A 15,997-nucleotide genomic window follows, 5' to 3' on the forward strand; every position below is an offset into this window, starting at 1 on the left:
CGGTACAGCCTCGGTGTAATGTCAGCAGTTTTTGGAGAAGTAAATATGAGAATATAAGAAATATATGACTAAAAGAGACAAATATATGCAGTGGATTTCAAAGGTTTTGTCACTCTTCCCATAAAAGCAAAAAAAAGTTTAATTAGCTGTCATTTGAAGTTGGTATCCTCGTCCCTGGTTTTTAGTTCCTGTCCTGAGTTCTTGTAATCATGGTTTGTATTTGGTTTCACAGTTGATCCTGTGCTCTTGTTTCCTGTTTGGAATTTCTCTGTTATTTCAGTATTTTATTAGTTTTACTTCTCGTAACATTTCAAATCTTTGGTTTCTATTTTATGAATATTCTTCAAGTTCAAGTTCAAGTTCAAGTTCAACTTTATTGTCACTTCAACCATATACAGTTTAAAAATACACAGTGAGGCGAAACAACGTTCCTCCAGGAACCAAGGTGCTACAAGACAAGTTAGTGCAAAAAAAAAAAATATATATAATATATCTAGTAATAATATTGTGCAAAAGAGCATTTACAGGTTGGTGTGTGCGATGGTTTGGTGGTGTAGGTCAGTGTGTTTGCGCTTTGTGTTGGTTAGTCAGTCCAGTCTCAATGTTTTGAGGTATTTGAGTTAAGCTGAGTGATAATGTTAGTGTATGTGTGTGTGTGCGTGTTTATCAGTCAGTCCCTTTTTGCTGAGGAGACGGATGGCTTGTGGAAAAAAGCTGTTGCACAGTCTGGATGTGCGTGCCCGAATGCTTCGGTACCTTCTTGTGCTTAGTTTCAGTTTTGCAATCATGTCTTGTTACTCATCCACTGTGCTTAGATCCAGTGTGGACCTTACCTTAGTGTACACTGTTTTGCCTTTGGACTTCCTGTTTTACTTTGAAGGACAGTTTTCTTTAATGCCCTGCATTAATGTTACTTTGTGCCTCAGGGAATCGGTAAAAGCAGAGGCACAAAGTAACATTAATGCAGGGCATTAAAGAAAACTGTCCTTGAGTGAGGATAGCTCTCACTCTGGATAACAACTCAGTTAGGAATCCAAATTTTTTTAAGGTCCAGTGAGCGATGAGTGAGGCCGGGAGGGCGACGTCTCTATCTGTAGTGTCTCTGATCCCACTGTGAGAGTGTGCTCTTGGGGCAGCCAAGCATTGTCAGCCCCTCCCTCAGTCCCCCTGCCTGCCACTACACTTCAATCACTCACACAACACACACACACACAACCTTCAGAGTCAACACCCCTTTCCCCTGACACCAAGCCCGTACACCTTATCTCCTTCCTAACCCCTTTTCCTTAAAATTGATGATGTTTTAATGAAGGTTACCTTTCGTTTCCATAAGCCTGGCTTTGGTCCTCTCCATATCCACACTGTAACAGATCTGCTCTCAGCACTCCTGCTATTTTTGGAAGACTCCCTGATGGACCTACCAGTGGGTGAAAACTAGAAACTGTGGCCCGTCATTCACAGGCAGCAGGGAGACTTGCAAAGGCTGCTAAAATGAGACACCAGGATAACAGGTATATGGATTCTGCTGAAGCCCAGAAGAAGCTCAGGAACTTTGTACCCAGATTGTTCTGAAGATGTTAAATGAATCGATGATTGAGGGAGCACCCACTTCCTCTACACTGTTTCCATTAAACTGATGGATGCTTGCTCTTGTTAAAGGAGGTTGAAGTGCTTCTCTGTGACCCATCAGTTTGTTGCACCTCACAGCTTCATTCAGCATCTTTCTCTCACACTCTTTTTTATTACATGTTGTAACACAACTTGACCAGCAGATGGCAGGTTAGAGGCAGTTTCTGATGTGCTTCAATTGTGGGCATGGTTATATTTTGGAACAATCAGAGTTATATTGTTGTAGTTTGTAAATGATAAGTTTAGAACACTATGTGATTTTAATTGGTCACTGCACTTGAAAACATGCTTCTCAATCATTATATTTAAAAATCATGAAAACAGTGCTAGCCTTTTCCTTTTTTCTTTTTTTAAAGGAAGCTGATTGTTAGATTAATTTAGTCAGTTCCTTTTGTGTTCTCAGTCTGATCCTCTGGTCTTGTCTTTGTATTTTTGTCTTTCATGCTCCCTGGTTTTGTTATGCCAAGTTAATCTTGTCTCGCAGTCAGTCATGTCTCTCTTCCTGTTTTATTTTGGTGATTCTTTGTCTCCGTGTCTTGTGTGTAGTTTAACTTCCTCCACAGTCATAGTGTGTTTTATCCTAAACTGAGTTCCCACCTATTATTATCCTGTGTGTGTGTGTGTATACTGTGCGAGGCTTTCCCTGTTCTTTTTTTTGGTCTTGTCCAGGTCCCTGTGTTTTCCTAAAAATTCCTTCTTCTTAGATTTGCTGCTCTAAAATGCTATTCTTATGAGTTGATAGCATTAAAACTGTTAGCCTAGCCTTGTCCTTCATTTGGGTCCTATATCTGCTCGCCAGCACAGTCGCGTTAGGCATGTAAATGTAGATTCAACTATGTTCAAAGTGAGAATCAGAATGGGGAAGTGTGAGGGGCTGGGTCTGTGTGTCACGGCCTGGGGGGTCAGCGGGACGCTGATCAGCCTTTTCTACCATTTCTTGTCTCTCGTTCTCTCTTTCCACCTTTCTGTCACCGGGGCGGAACTCATTGTGGGTTCACGCCCTCGGCCCACTCCCACGGAGGAGGAACACACCTGATGCCCATTAAGGCGATCTGCATTTAAGCCAGGAGGAGACTGCTGGTCTTTGCTGGATCGTTGTCTGCCATGAGTCAGTGAGAGTCAAAGCTACAGCACAGCACAGCACAGCACAGCACAGCACAGCACAGCACAGCACAGCACAGTTGAGAATCTATTGAGAATTTTGTAATTAAGCCCTGTTTCCTGTCTACAGACCTCCTGGATATCTCCCCTGTGTGAATCTTTGTGTCGAGTGTGAAGAGTGGACCCACGGTCGTGTGCGGAGAATCGGAGAGCGAGTGATCACCCCTTGGATTTCCCTGGAGCCCCGTCCCCCACTTTGTTGTATATAGCACTGCCCTGCACTACCTGTATATACACCCGGTGACTTCTGTAAATAAATTCTTGTGTGCAGTCAATCCTGGAGTCCTGCGCTTGAGTCCCCCACGTTGCACCATAACACTCTGACCCAGCATTTTGTATTATTTTTTTATTGTTTTCTTATTTTTACATTGTGTTCTATCCATGTGCTATTCTTAAGTTAAGGGTTAATGAGTTATTTTATATTATTGGGCTATTTATGAAATTATGTTAAGTCTTAGTATTATGTCTGTGAAGGTTCTCAGTCATCCAGGTCATCGTAGTCAAAGGAGCTTGCAAAGAAAAGCGTCTGGACTTCTTTAAGTTGCTTGAAGACGTTTCACCTCTCATCCGAGAAGCTTCTTCAGTTCTAAGGTCAAATGGTGGAGAGTCCCAGATATAAACCTAGTGGGAGTGACCCCCCACAGAGGGACAAAAGGACCCCCTGATGATCCTCTAATCGCCTGAGCCAAGGTGGGAAACTGGGCGTGGGTCCCAATCAGCCAGAGTTTCGGGTGTGTTCATTGTGAAACCTGGCCCCACCTTACGACACCAACTCTCTGCCATCTATAATCCAGTTTTGAGATCCCTTCCGAGACGCCTTAACGCCCACTCACATCCTGGGCCATCTGACCTCAGGAATTCGCATGATAAGGTGGGGCCAGGTTTCACAATGAACACACCCGAAACTCTGGCTGATTGGGACCCACGCCCAGTTTCCCACCTTGGCTCAGGCGATTAGAGGATCATCAGGGGGTCCTTTTGTCCCTCTGTGGGGGGTCACTCCCACTAGGTTTATATCTGGGACTCTCCACCATTTGACCTTAGAACTGAAGAAGCTTCTCGGATGAGAGGTGAAACGTCTTCAAGCAACTTAAAGAAGTCCAGACGCTTTTCTTTGCAAGCTCCTTTGACCAAGTCTTAGTATTATTATTGTTACCTTGAGTTGCAGTATAGTTTAGGTTCTTTCATGTCTCTATAGTTACGAGTCTCTTCATGTCCCCTGGTGTAAGTCTGTCCCAGTCTTCTGCGTCATGTATTTTCTGTCTGTGTGTTTTCATGTTGCTCATGTCATGTCCACGTTTCCTGCTTTATTTTTCTTGGTTCCTTAGTTTTAGTTTTTGTTATTGTGTCTCAGCTGTGTCCTCCTGTGTCTCCACTTCCCCTGATCACCTCATGTGTGTATTTAAGTCCTCTGTCTAGTAGTCCGTGTTACCTTCCCCGTGTCCAGTCGTAGATGTCATTGTGTTCTTAGTACTCACAGTTTTCATAGCATTCATTGTCGTCATAATCTAGTCACAGTGTCACAGTTTATTCATAGATTCCTTAGTTTTGTCATTGCCTTCAGTTTAGTTGCTTGCTCAAGTTTGTTTCGTGCTTTGTTTTATGTTTCACGTCACATCAGCCCTAATGAAAACTTGCTTTTTGTTTAAAGTTAATTCTGCCTCCTCTCCTGTGTCTGTGCCTGACCAACCACCTGTAAGATGTGCAGAGCATGGTCTAAAAAACATAAAATATCCATGAGTGGCTGTTTTTTGGTAGAAATCCTTTGCTGGAGATCAGAGGAGGATTTCTAGACTGCTTTGAGCTGATAGGAAAGCAACACTAACTCAAACTACACTCGTTACATCCAAAGCCTGCAGAAGAGCATCTCTGAATGCACAATGGAAGCTTGAAGCAGAAGACCCACAGCATCAAGCACCCAGTCAGCAGAAATCTTCCTGTTCTTAGCTGAGCACTCCTGTCCTCTATGGACGGGAAACTGAGGCTAACACAGGCTCATCAAAACTGGGCAACGGATGATTGGAAAAATATTTTCTGATCCAATGAGTGTTAATTTCTGCTGTGACATTCAGACAGTGGGATCAGAATAACATGAAGGCATGGATCCACCAATGGTTCTGGTGGTGGTGTAATTGTGTGGGGTATTTTCTTGGTTGGCGACTGTGTGATGCTGTCATGCCAATGTGGACCAAAAGCTCTGAGAAACATTTCTAGCACTTTGTTAAATCTACGCCATGAAGAATTAAAGCAGGTCTGAAGGCAAAAGTTGGTCCATAGCATTAGGAAGGTGCAACTAATAAAGTGTCCAGTAAGAGAATGATGCAACACTTTGATAACATATTCATAATACTAATCTGTTACCAGGTTTTCTACATAGTTTCATCTGTTTTGCTTACGACTGCTTGTATTTCATGATCTGCAGCTGCTATTATTCCTCTGCAACAACCTAGTTTCCTCGCCTAGGTCCTGTTTTTTTCTCTGCATATTAGCACATATTAGCATACTGGCTTGTTTCTCGAGAGCGCAGACTCACAAAATAATTGAAACGAGGTTGAAGGGTAGATAAAAAGCTGTGTTGTTGTCACTCACAGCCACAGGAGGGCAGTGCCTTCTTAAAGTTTGGACAAAAGAGCGAAACCTCTTAGTCTCTTTTTGCTTCTGCAGTGAAGATTTACTGCTCGCTGGAAAATGTTTAGAGTTTAGAGTTAGAGTTGTTTACTTAAACTGACATGGTTGCTCTGAGATGTCAAAGACTTTTTTGCTTCCCATTAGAGCGCGAGAGGAACAAAAGCTGCAGTCGTGATATGGAAACTGACAAGTAGACCAATATTGACAGGTTTGTGGAAAGGGTGATGGAAATAAACTAAAATAGTTCACCTTTTTTCTGAGGTGAGTATTTCAGGAAAAAAATAAAACAGTGTTAGAGGCTATGCCAACAAGAAGGTAAATCTCAAGTGAACAAAACAAAAAACAAACAGAAGCTCGGTCAGGAACAAGAAGGCTAAGGAGCAGCAGGTACAGGAAAGGGGGGTGGCAGCATCCGAAGCAACTGACAGAAAACTCAGTGGTTGTGGCAAAAACAGGCAGGAAAGACATGAAGAGAAATGTATTTTTTTAACTTTCATTTTAGAATAGAATAGAATAGAATTCAACTTTATTGTCATTGCACATGCACAGGTACAGGGCAACGAAATGCAGTTTGCATCCATCCAGAAGTGCTTTAGTGATATAGATATATTACAATATATATTAGCAATAATATAGATATGTGAGTATATTACAGAAATGGGTCTATTATGGTATGTTATAATGTACACGGTATGAAGTATGTTGTGAATATTCTATAACTATAAGTATGTACAGGCTGTAGTGAGTACAAGCTATGTACAGGATATGAACAGGATATAAATATGAAAAACTATACAGAATATGAAATAAATAACTTTACAGAATCTGGGATATACAGCTATACAGAAATGGGAACTATGCAAGTTGTAAACAGTTGTAGGATTAAAGATTATCGAATGTACAGAATGATTATTTACACAGAGCTATACAGTAGTGCAGTTAAGATAAGTGAGGGTGTAGATAGTTTCTACAGAGGCTATATAAAGTGCTAGTGGTTGTGAGTGGTGGTTCAGTCCATGTTATTATTGTGTTTGAGGGTACAGTTGTCCATTGTGGGTGTGTGTATGTTCAGTCCATGAGTTTAACGTGGGTCAGATGTCAGGAGGCAGAGTTCAGGAGTCTGACAGCTGTGGGGAAGAAGCTGTTCCGGTACCTGGTGGTCTTAGTCCGGAGGCTCCTGTAGCGCCTCCCAGAGGGCAGGAGGGTGAAGAGTCCATGTGATGGGTGACTGGGGTCTTTGATGATTTTCCCAGCCCTTTTCAGACACCGCTTCCTGTAGATGTCTTTTATGGCAGGAAGTGGTGCTCCGGCGATGCGCTGGGCAGTTTTCACGACCCTCTGCAACGCCTTCCGGTCCGAGGCAGAGCAGTTCCCGTACCAGACTGTTATACAGTTGGTCAGGATGCTCTCGATGGTGCAGCGATAGAAGTTCACCAGGGTGTCTGAGGACAGGTGGTTCTTCCTCAGAGTCCTCAAGAAGAAGAAGCGCTGGTGAGCCTTCTTGACCAGCTTGGAGCAGTTGGTCGTCCAGGTGAGATCCTCGGAGATGTGGACTCCCAGGAACTTGAAGCTGCTCACACGCTCCACAGCCGTCCCCTTAATGTGGATGGGTGGATGTGGGTCAGCATTCCTCCTGTAGTCCACGATGAGCTCCTTGGTCTTCTCGGTGTTAAGCAGCAGGTTGTTTCTGTCGCACCACTCAGCCAGACGATCCACCTCCTCCCTGTAGGTGGCCTCATCGTTGTCACTGATGAGGCCAATCACCGTGGTGTCATCTGCAAACTTAATGATGGTGTTGGAACCATCAGCAGGTCTGCAGTCGTGGGTGAAGAGGGAGTAGAGGAAAGGGCTCATCACACAGCCTTGTGGTACACCGGTGTTCTCCCGTTTTATCAGATTTAAGGCATATCTTGTAAAGCTGTCATCATAAATCTGGAGATTTGCATGTTGGCTTGCATTCAAAACCACCAATATTAGTAGATAAACTCATTTAATTCAAGAACACAGCTAAGAGAAACTTGCAGTAAGCTTTCTCTGGCAGTATAATCCAGCAGCAGAAAATAATCTGAAATCTGGCTTTCAGTATGAATTCTACTGGCAATGATTTATAGGTAGAAAAAGGTTATCTTGAGGCCGTAAATGAAATTAATTTCCCCTTTTTTGTGTGAGATTCACTTTTCTGTTTGACTTACAGGGGAAAAAAAAAATCAAAGGTGTAGGCAGTATTTCAGAGGTGTGAAAACCAAACCTAATACTGGATGAAGGAAAATGTTTTTATGAAAAGGAAAGTTACGCCTTATCAACAAAATAAGATTTGATTAGAGATAAAAGAATCAGTTTCTCAGGAAAGCAAAACACTTGATCAGCTGTTGCCCTTTGTTTGAATGGTAAACACTGAGTTTTTCCGTAATTGTTCAAGCAAATGCTTGGTTTTTTAAAACCAGGCCAGGCGCATGTAACAACTATGCACAACGATCGCACAGTCAATCCATCCACTCCATCCATCCACTCCATCCATTTTCTTAATTGCTTATACGGTTCAGGGTCACAGACAGGCTGGAGCATAATCTCAGCTGTCATTGGCTGAAAAACAGGGCAGGATACACCATGGACAGATCCAGAGCCAGTCCATCACAGCACCAACTGCACACTCTCTAACTCACATCCATGGCATCAATTTCAGCCGACAGTGGAAAAACATGCAGAATCCATGTAAAAGGGCACCATCCAGCTGAGAGTTGAACTCTGAGCCTATTTGTTGTGAGGCATCAGCATAAACCACCCAAATACAACTGCACTTGCATATCCATAAACTTAGAAGTAAGAGTTTCCACTTTAGCACAAAGCAATTAGCTAGAGCTAGAGCTAAAAAAAATTACGTCCTACTCTAACGGCCACAAGAGTCAGTCCCAATGTACCCCAGTTTATCAGGTAAACCTTTCTAGTACTTAGTTGGACAGCATTTGCCTTCAGAACTGCCTTAACTCTTCATGGCACAGATTCAACAGGATGTTTGGTCCATATAGAGACGATATCATCTTGTTCTTCCGTTCCACTGCATCTCTGTGGAGGCCATGTGAGTACAAAGAAATCACTGTGATGTTCAGCAGTTGATTTTTACTTAATGACATGGCACATTATCCTACTGGAAGTAGCCATCAAATGTTTGGTACAATGTTGAAAAAGGTATGGGCAAAATTAGTAACAAGCTGGTTTGTGCTGAGAAAATATCCCCACCCCACTGCACCACCACCACTAGTCTGAACCAGCAGGGATGCAGCCACGTTTCATGCTGTTTAACCCCAAATTCTGACCCTGCTGTCTTTGGCAGGAGAAACTAAGGCTACGTTCACACTGCAGGCGAAAGCGCATCAAATCCGATTTTTTTGACCCTATGTGCGATTATGGTGCGACAGTGTGAACGGCACAAATCCGATATTTTCAAATCCGATCTGGGTCACTTTCGTATGTGGTACTGAATCCGATACATATCCGATGTCTCAGAAAGCGACTGCTGTGTGAACGGTCAAGTCGCATTAAATCCGTCTTTTACGTCACTGACACAAGACAGACGCCAATTATCAGCGCCAGAGAAGACATCGCGAACGCTTCCTGGCCATCCGGTGAAACTGCTGGGAAGACAACGTTGGAGAAACGTTAACATTTTATTTGTACTGCATAACCTGCAGGTTCTGACAGAAATCTGCAACTATCCTTTTGAAGCACCTCTCCTCTAAAACAGCAATAGCCTAAGGATCATTATTAGGTTATCTACATTATTATGTAAATAACAAAATAACTTAAAGCAAAAATCGGGAAACATGAAGTCCGAAGTCTTTATATTAAGGCCATCAGTCAAACAATATAGTTTGTTCTGGGTCTAAACAGAGCGCGTTGTGTATGACGTCTTCTTTTGCGCATGCGGGCCGCTTTGAGCGTTCACACTAGAGCGCGTTTGCTGTCACACTTTATTTGTAGTGTGAACGAGCAGACAAAAAAAAACGGATTTGATCAAAAAAAATCGGAATTGAGCATTAAGACCTGCAGTGTGAACGTAGCCTAAGATTCAGATGAGTCTCAGTGTCAAATGAGTAACTGAGACAAGAACACTTCAGGAAATCATTCCTACTGTCCTCTCTAAAACTGAAAAATGACTCTTCATTCAGTGTCAGGCACACAAAAGACCCCTTATTTTTGTATTATACCATCATGCAGTTGTTTTTCTTACATTTATAGTGTACATATTTTTGTAATGCACTTTCTATCTATCTATCTATCTATCTATCTATCTATCTATCTATCTATCTATCTATCTATCTATCTATCTATCTATCTATCTATCTATCTATCTATCTATCTATCTATCTATCTATCTATCTATCTATCTATCTATCTATCTATCTATCTATCTATCTATCTGTCAGTTATATCAAAATGATGACACACAAGTTTAAATCAAAGGTTGCACTTTCTGCATTCTTGATGCACTGGGTTAGAAAATGCAATGTCTCACTTGTGAAAATGCAATGTAGGGTTGTTGTTTTTTTTATGAGAAACCTCGATACAGTAGAGGTGGGTGTTAAGAAGTGCAAAGTGCAGACACATTATTTGCTCAGGCCACTGCTTGAGTGCAGCAGCAAACATGCACACAAACAGAAAACAATGAAGCCTTTACCTCAAGCACGTGGGAGGCAGAAACTCACTCACCAAATGATCAGCTTAAGTGTTTACTCCAAACACACTGAGCTCAGTTATTGTGGCTGTACCACCGGATAGACCAAGTGTTCTCCTTTTGATCAAACTTTAGATGTGCTTGTTACTTCATCTGGATTTTAGATTGACAGTGTGCAAAATATTTTTGTTGTAGAGTTAACTTTAACTGATGCACTTTTGCAAAATGTATTATAACCAAAACCTGAAATTTATCATTTGAAACTACATGTTTACAGTTAGGTCCACAAGGATCTGGACAATAAGACAACTTTTCTTTTATATACAGCACACCGACTTCAGAGACTCACTACCACAGACTGACAGTTATTCCACATCTGCAGTGGAACTTGTATTTGGTAGCTGTTTGCTTGAACTCTCATTATTCTGAGGTCAAAAGAGATGCTGATGCAGGTGAAGGAGCACTCAATGCTCACATTCACAAATGCCGCAAACAGTGCAGATGGATAAAGACCCAAAGCACTGCAAACTGCAAAAGCAACCCAAAGGTTTCTCAAGGCGATGAAAAAGTCAAATCAACCACCTAATCGGAACCCAAGAGAGCTGCTTATCAGTTAATAAATACACAAATAAGCACTAAGTGAAGGCGGCTGCAGGAAAGGCCTGCCAGAGCATCAAAGAGGAGGAAACAAAGCAACTGGTGATATCCATGGGCTCCAGACTTCAGGCGATCATTGAGGGTGGGGGGCGTGATGCTTAATATCTCAAATAAAAGATAAAGTCTGCAGTTCAGTCACATACTGATGGTTGATGGTCACATACTGGTTTCAGCAGATGGCATCACATCACCTCTATTGACTGCGCTTCGCTCATCTTTTAGAATTTATTTTAAGATCTTCTTATGATTGATTTGTATGATTTCATTATACTTGTTCGTATGAGACTGCACTGTGCTGCGTTATCAGAAATGCAGACTCCCATATGTCACTTCAAAGCCTTAGATTTTCAGCTGGGGCCCTTCTGGGTTTCCAAAGAATGAGGCTTAAATTCAAATATGTCTGTGGATTTGCCATCAGGGTCCCTTGGCTTCGGAACAATCTGTATGAGTGGAATATGCAACCTAAGACACGCTGCTCCAGACCTGCGCGTCGCTCTGCTTTTCTTCAAACACCTCTCTGTATTTTGCTGCTTTCATTTCCTTGTGTGCTCTAACCAGTCTCACTGTCCCTGCTGATGAGAAGTGTGAACAGCGTGATGCTGTCAAGATAATATTTCATCTCAGTCATCTCGGGGTTAAGCAGAAGGGTGTTTACCAGACGCAGCGCTTCAGGTTCTACCAAAAGAATTTATTTTTGTCTCATCAGTCATTTGAGTGGTTTCCATTCAGCCTCCTACTCCAATCAGCCAATACAAGTAGCAAAAGCCTTGCAGGGCTGATGCCGTACGCCTGTTTGGGGCATCACTAAAAACGAAAGTCTTTTAGCACACTAAAAGACACTTTGCAATGTTTCGGTGTAGGTTTCAGTTTATTCTAAGGTGAAAAAGCATCCACGTCTGTGTATAACCTAAGATCACGCTTTATTACGTGGTCTTGACAGAAAAATAAAGTTGGCGTTATAGGTGATTTACTTGGGTAAGTCCCTGCAACGTGCTAAAATACTGCTTATTTTTACATGCCAAAGACTCCACGACCTACTGTAACACAGACTAGAAGATAAAACAGTGCATTCTTTGAATACACAACTGTGTGTGGTGAGCGTCAACTTTAGTTACTAAAACCATAAAGAAAACCAGAATCTCAGGTAAACTTTTTATTTTATTTTAGAGGTGTTTTTACAGGATAAGAATTCAGAAATATTAGATTTTTTAAAAACAAAACAACACTCTGAAGACTTATTTTACACATCTCCCAGCATGCACCGCTGCCATCAAAATAAAGAGCAGTTTCTGTTCCTTCTGTGACACAGATCCAGTACAGTACATTCAGGAACTGAAGACAGTATTTACACACACATACACACACACAATAAAGTTGATAATTTTACATCCATTTACATCTTAAAAACTGCGTATTTCAATTAGAAACAGTTCAGCAGTATGTAATAAAGTAGCACGTGACAGGACGGTACATTTTGAAAGCTTGCTGGGTTTCAAAATGAACTTGCTCTTTCTCTGAGTAGCTGGTGAACAATAAACCAGAGAATACATTTTAACATATGATAAAGATGTATGAGAACTGAGTAAATCAAAGACATCAATAAGCTTTCAAAAAGAGAACTTCAGAGGCCATGCATGCAGTTATTGCACATAGTGTCAGATTGTTGTTGTCAGATTTGCATGATAGTGGCGAGCTGATGCAGCAGCTCATGGAAAAATCACCAGTGACCTTTGAATATACAGTACTGATAAGCTGAAAGGTCTATAACTGATCTATAAGCATGTATGGACGGTGTCCCTGAAACTTTTTCCTCCGTGTTGTGATAAATACCCCGATGCAAAAGAAGTCACTAAACCTGAAAGTCAAAAGTGAGCTTGTTAAGCTCTCACGCGATTATCAGCATGGGAGTGAAGATGAATTCTGGAGATGAGGTGAAGCGGAAAATGAAAGGTTTTCATGTTGGAAATGTCATCAAAGTGTAAAACCTTTCAGCCTGGGATTGCATGATGATGCATTCTCAGTCAAAACTTTCCACTCAAACAAAATAAAAGCCCCTAGTTTCTGTGTGCAGCCACTTATTGGGACCCATTTTAAAACTGACCTCTAGCAGCTGTTTGATTGTGCAAATTGCATCTGAAATTATCAACTTGGTAATTTAGAAATTTGAGCTTACTGGCATGTGTCACACTCTTCATCACACTAACCAAGTGGTTTTGGTTCTTAAATTATAGAAACAGCGAGTGAAAGTTTTGCATTATTTTCTTGCTGCATAACACCTTTATTATATGTTCTGCATCTACAAGAGTGTGCAAGTAAGTGCTGGGATTCTCATGAGCCACTACAATACAGTGACACCAACGGCACGTGCCAGCACGCGCTTCCTTCAACCAGACTCCAAGTGAACTCGGAGGTGTAATCACAGCCACATGTGGATTTAGGCATTTGTTTAAAGTGGAAACACTCCTATTTTTCCACTTACAAGGTCATTTATGGTTCTATAGCAGGGGCATCAAATATAAGGTCTGGGGTCCAGATTTGGCCTAGGAAAGACTCCAATATGGCCCACAGGACAGCTTTGGAAGATTTTGTAGTTTTAACTGAAAAGCTACAAAACTACAAAGTGTGAGTTTTGTAGCTTTTCCAACTGATAAATAGGAACTGACATTCATACCACACCAGAGTGATTAAGTGTAGATATTAGTAATTGATTCTAGTCTACATATTTATCATGTAGTTTCACTGGTGGGCTGTCTGTGGCCCATGATGTAAAATTAATTTGGCATCCCTGTTTTACAGGAACTAACAAAGGATACCGTGCTTTAGTTATTTCTGTCATTTGGGATACTTTTATAACTTAAGACAGTGTCAGCTGCAGAGTTTTGGTAACATATCCCGTTCAAACAGGTTTGGATATCCACATTTCCAAAGCTGTCTCTAAATTCATGTGCTTAGTTGGCAGGTTTTTAAAGATTTTTAAATATTAAAAGCATCAGAATTGTTCAGTGTAGTTTTTAGTCAACAGAAGTGAGGCTATTTCAGTGGTAGAACAACCTAAATTTGGTGCTCTACAGAGGGAGCAAAGTTTGTAGGGGTCACTACATCTCCTGTGTTATCACCTAGTGCATCAGTGTGGTTCACTGAAGCTATTAAACACAGTGAGACCCAGAGCAGTGATGTACAGTAGACTCTGGGTACACAGGAAGTGCTTGCTTTGTGTTTCTGGTCTGAAGAAAATCTAAAATCTAATTTATCGCCTGTTAAGTATTCCTTAGCGGCCGGATACCCCCGACACAAATTAACAGCAAAGAAAAATTGAAAGCTAACTGCGAGGCTGGGTTGTCACTGTAACTGTATTATGTTCTGGCTTGAGGTTTGCCGCAGCAGCATGCATCTCAATTTCGAGACCACCAAACACAAAGTGACACCTACATACACACTACCCATGCAGACTCTTCCTCTCCCAACTCTTTTGTTTGAGATATAGTGCAATAAGACATCCCTGTATAACAAAAGCAGGATTTTTAACACTTGCAAGAAATTTATATTTATATATATTTAGATTTATGTTATGTACACTAGTCGAACAGTGAGCTGTGCATCACATGTGTCTCTTTTCTGTGAGATAGCTGACGGCAGCATACTCTGTATCTCTTGGGTTGATCTCAACAATTGTCGGAGGTCTTTTGGGGAAGTCCAAGACGCTGTAGATCACCGAGGGTGCAGACACGCTGCTCAACGACGCCACTGATTCCTGCGAAGGCAACTCGAGTCAGGCTGAAGAATTTCCAGGCTTATTTTTTTCTCTAACAGCAGATCAAAATCTTTCTTACCTGCACTGTGGGAGTGGAGCTTTGCGGCCTTTCTTGTTGTTGCTGTTGTTTGTCTGCATGAGAAGAAAAGCAGGTGAAATGTTACAAAATAGGTGAAATCGGTCATGTATACTATATTTTGAGTTTTGCAGAAGAAGCATTCGTGGGACGTTCGAATAAAAAATTTCTTATCAAATTTATTGTTACAGCCCATCAACCACGTCAGTTTATCCCCGATTTACATATTTTCCATTGTCATACTTTTAAAAAAGTGTGAAAATAGTCAAATCTCAATATTAAAGACATAAATGCCGCATGTTTTGGAATTTTTTAGCTCATAGGAAGTAGGGAGTAGGAGTATGCCACAGCACCCAGGAGTATAAAGGAAATAACATCCAAGATAAGTTTCTGGTTCATCAGATAAGGAAAAAAAACGTTAGACGTTCATAAAAATAAAGCAATTAACCGTCAAATACATCAAAAGCACGAATCCACGTCAAATACGTCGTAACCACATAGAGTGTTTGTGCTGTTGCGCAGGAGACCGGGTTTCGCTTTGCCGGTTTAGACTAAACACAAACTAAACATTATCATTGCAATGATAATGTTAATGTTCAGTTACTGAGCTCAATGATGAGATTGCATGTTTATTCCTGAGCTTTTTTCACGCTAATATCAGCATTTTGTTACCTTTACACAGAGTTACGATTGCTTTTTACTTACTTAATGCTAAGCTAGGCTTAGCATCACCTCCTGATCCCGCCTCTGGAAAAAGATATAAAAAAAGCTATCGATATTCTTACATAAATACCATTAATTAAACAAATTAGCGTTCAGATTAAGTGATAGCAAGCCAAAATTATGGACGACGAAAAATTTAATGCTTAACAATATTTTTTCAACGAATAATGATTATAATAAGCTGTGCTAAAGTAAAATGTTTTAATTTTGTTTTAGTTTAACTAAAGTTTGTGACTAAATGTTTTAGTCAAGCCTGACTTTTATAATATAGTTTTAGGTCTAAGCTTTTTGTAAGTTTATGCCGAACAAGTCACGTTGTCTTTATCCTCTAGCGGTGCAAATGCACCAGGACAAGTTGCCAAAGACAGAGAGCAGTTTCTCTTCAGCATCTGTCGGTTTTGTGCAAAACCTCTACTCGTGGACAGCGGCCGGGCCCAATTAGCACGGCACGATGCAGGAGTGCGCAGTCAGCAATTGCTTGCATTTGTATACATGTACGGGAACTCTTCTAGTGCGGTTTCTGAGGTCACGGGGGCTGTCAGATTATTTCAGCGTGGCAGCGTTCCTACTCAAAGTAGGCCAGAGGGGTTTGTCTTTGAAGTGAAAGCGCACTCGTATTAGTGAACAAATAATGCAAGCTCTTTCTTTCCACCCATCTCTCAGTGATAGTAGGCACAATTAGATTTACATGCACTGAAGG

This window comes from Rhamphochromis sp. 'chilingali' (genome assembly GCF_963969265.1).
Source record: "Rhamphochromis sp. 'chilingali' genome assembly, chromosome: 5".
Taxonomy (NCBI): domain Eukaryota; kingdom Metazoa; phylum Chordata; class Actinopteri; order Cichliformes; family Cichlidae; genus Rhamphochromis; species Rhamphochromis sp. 'chilingali'.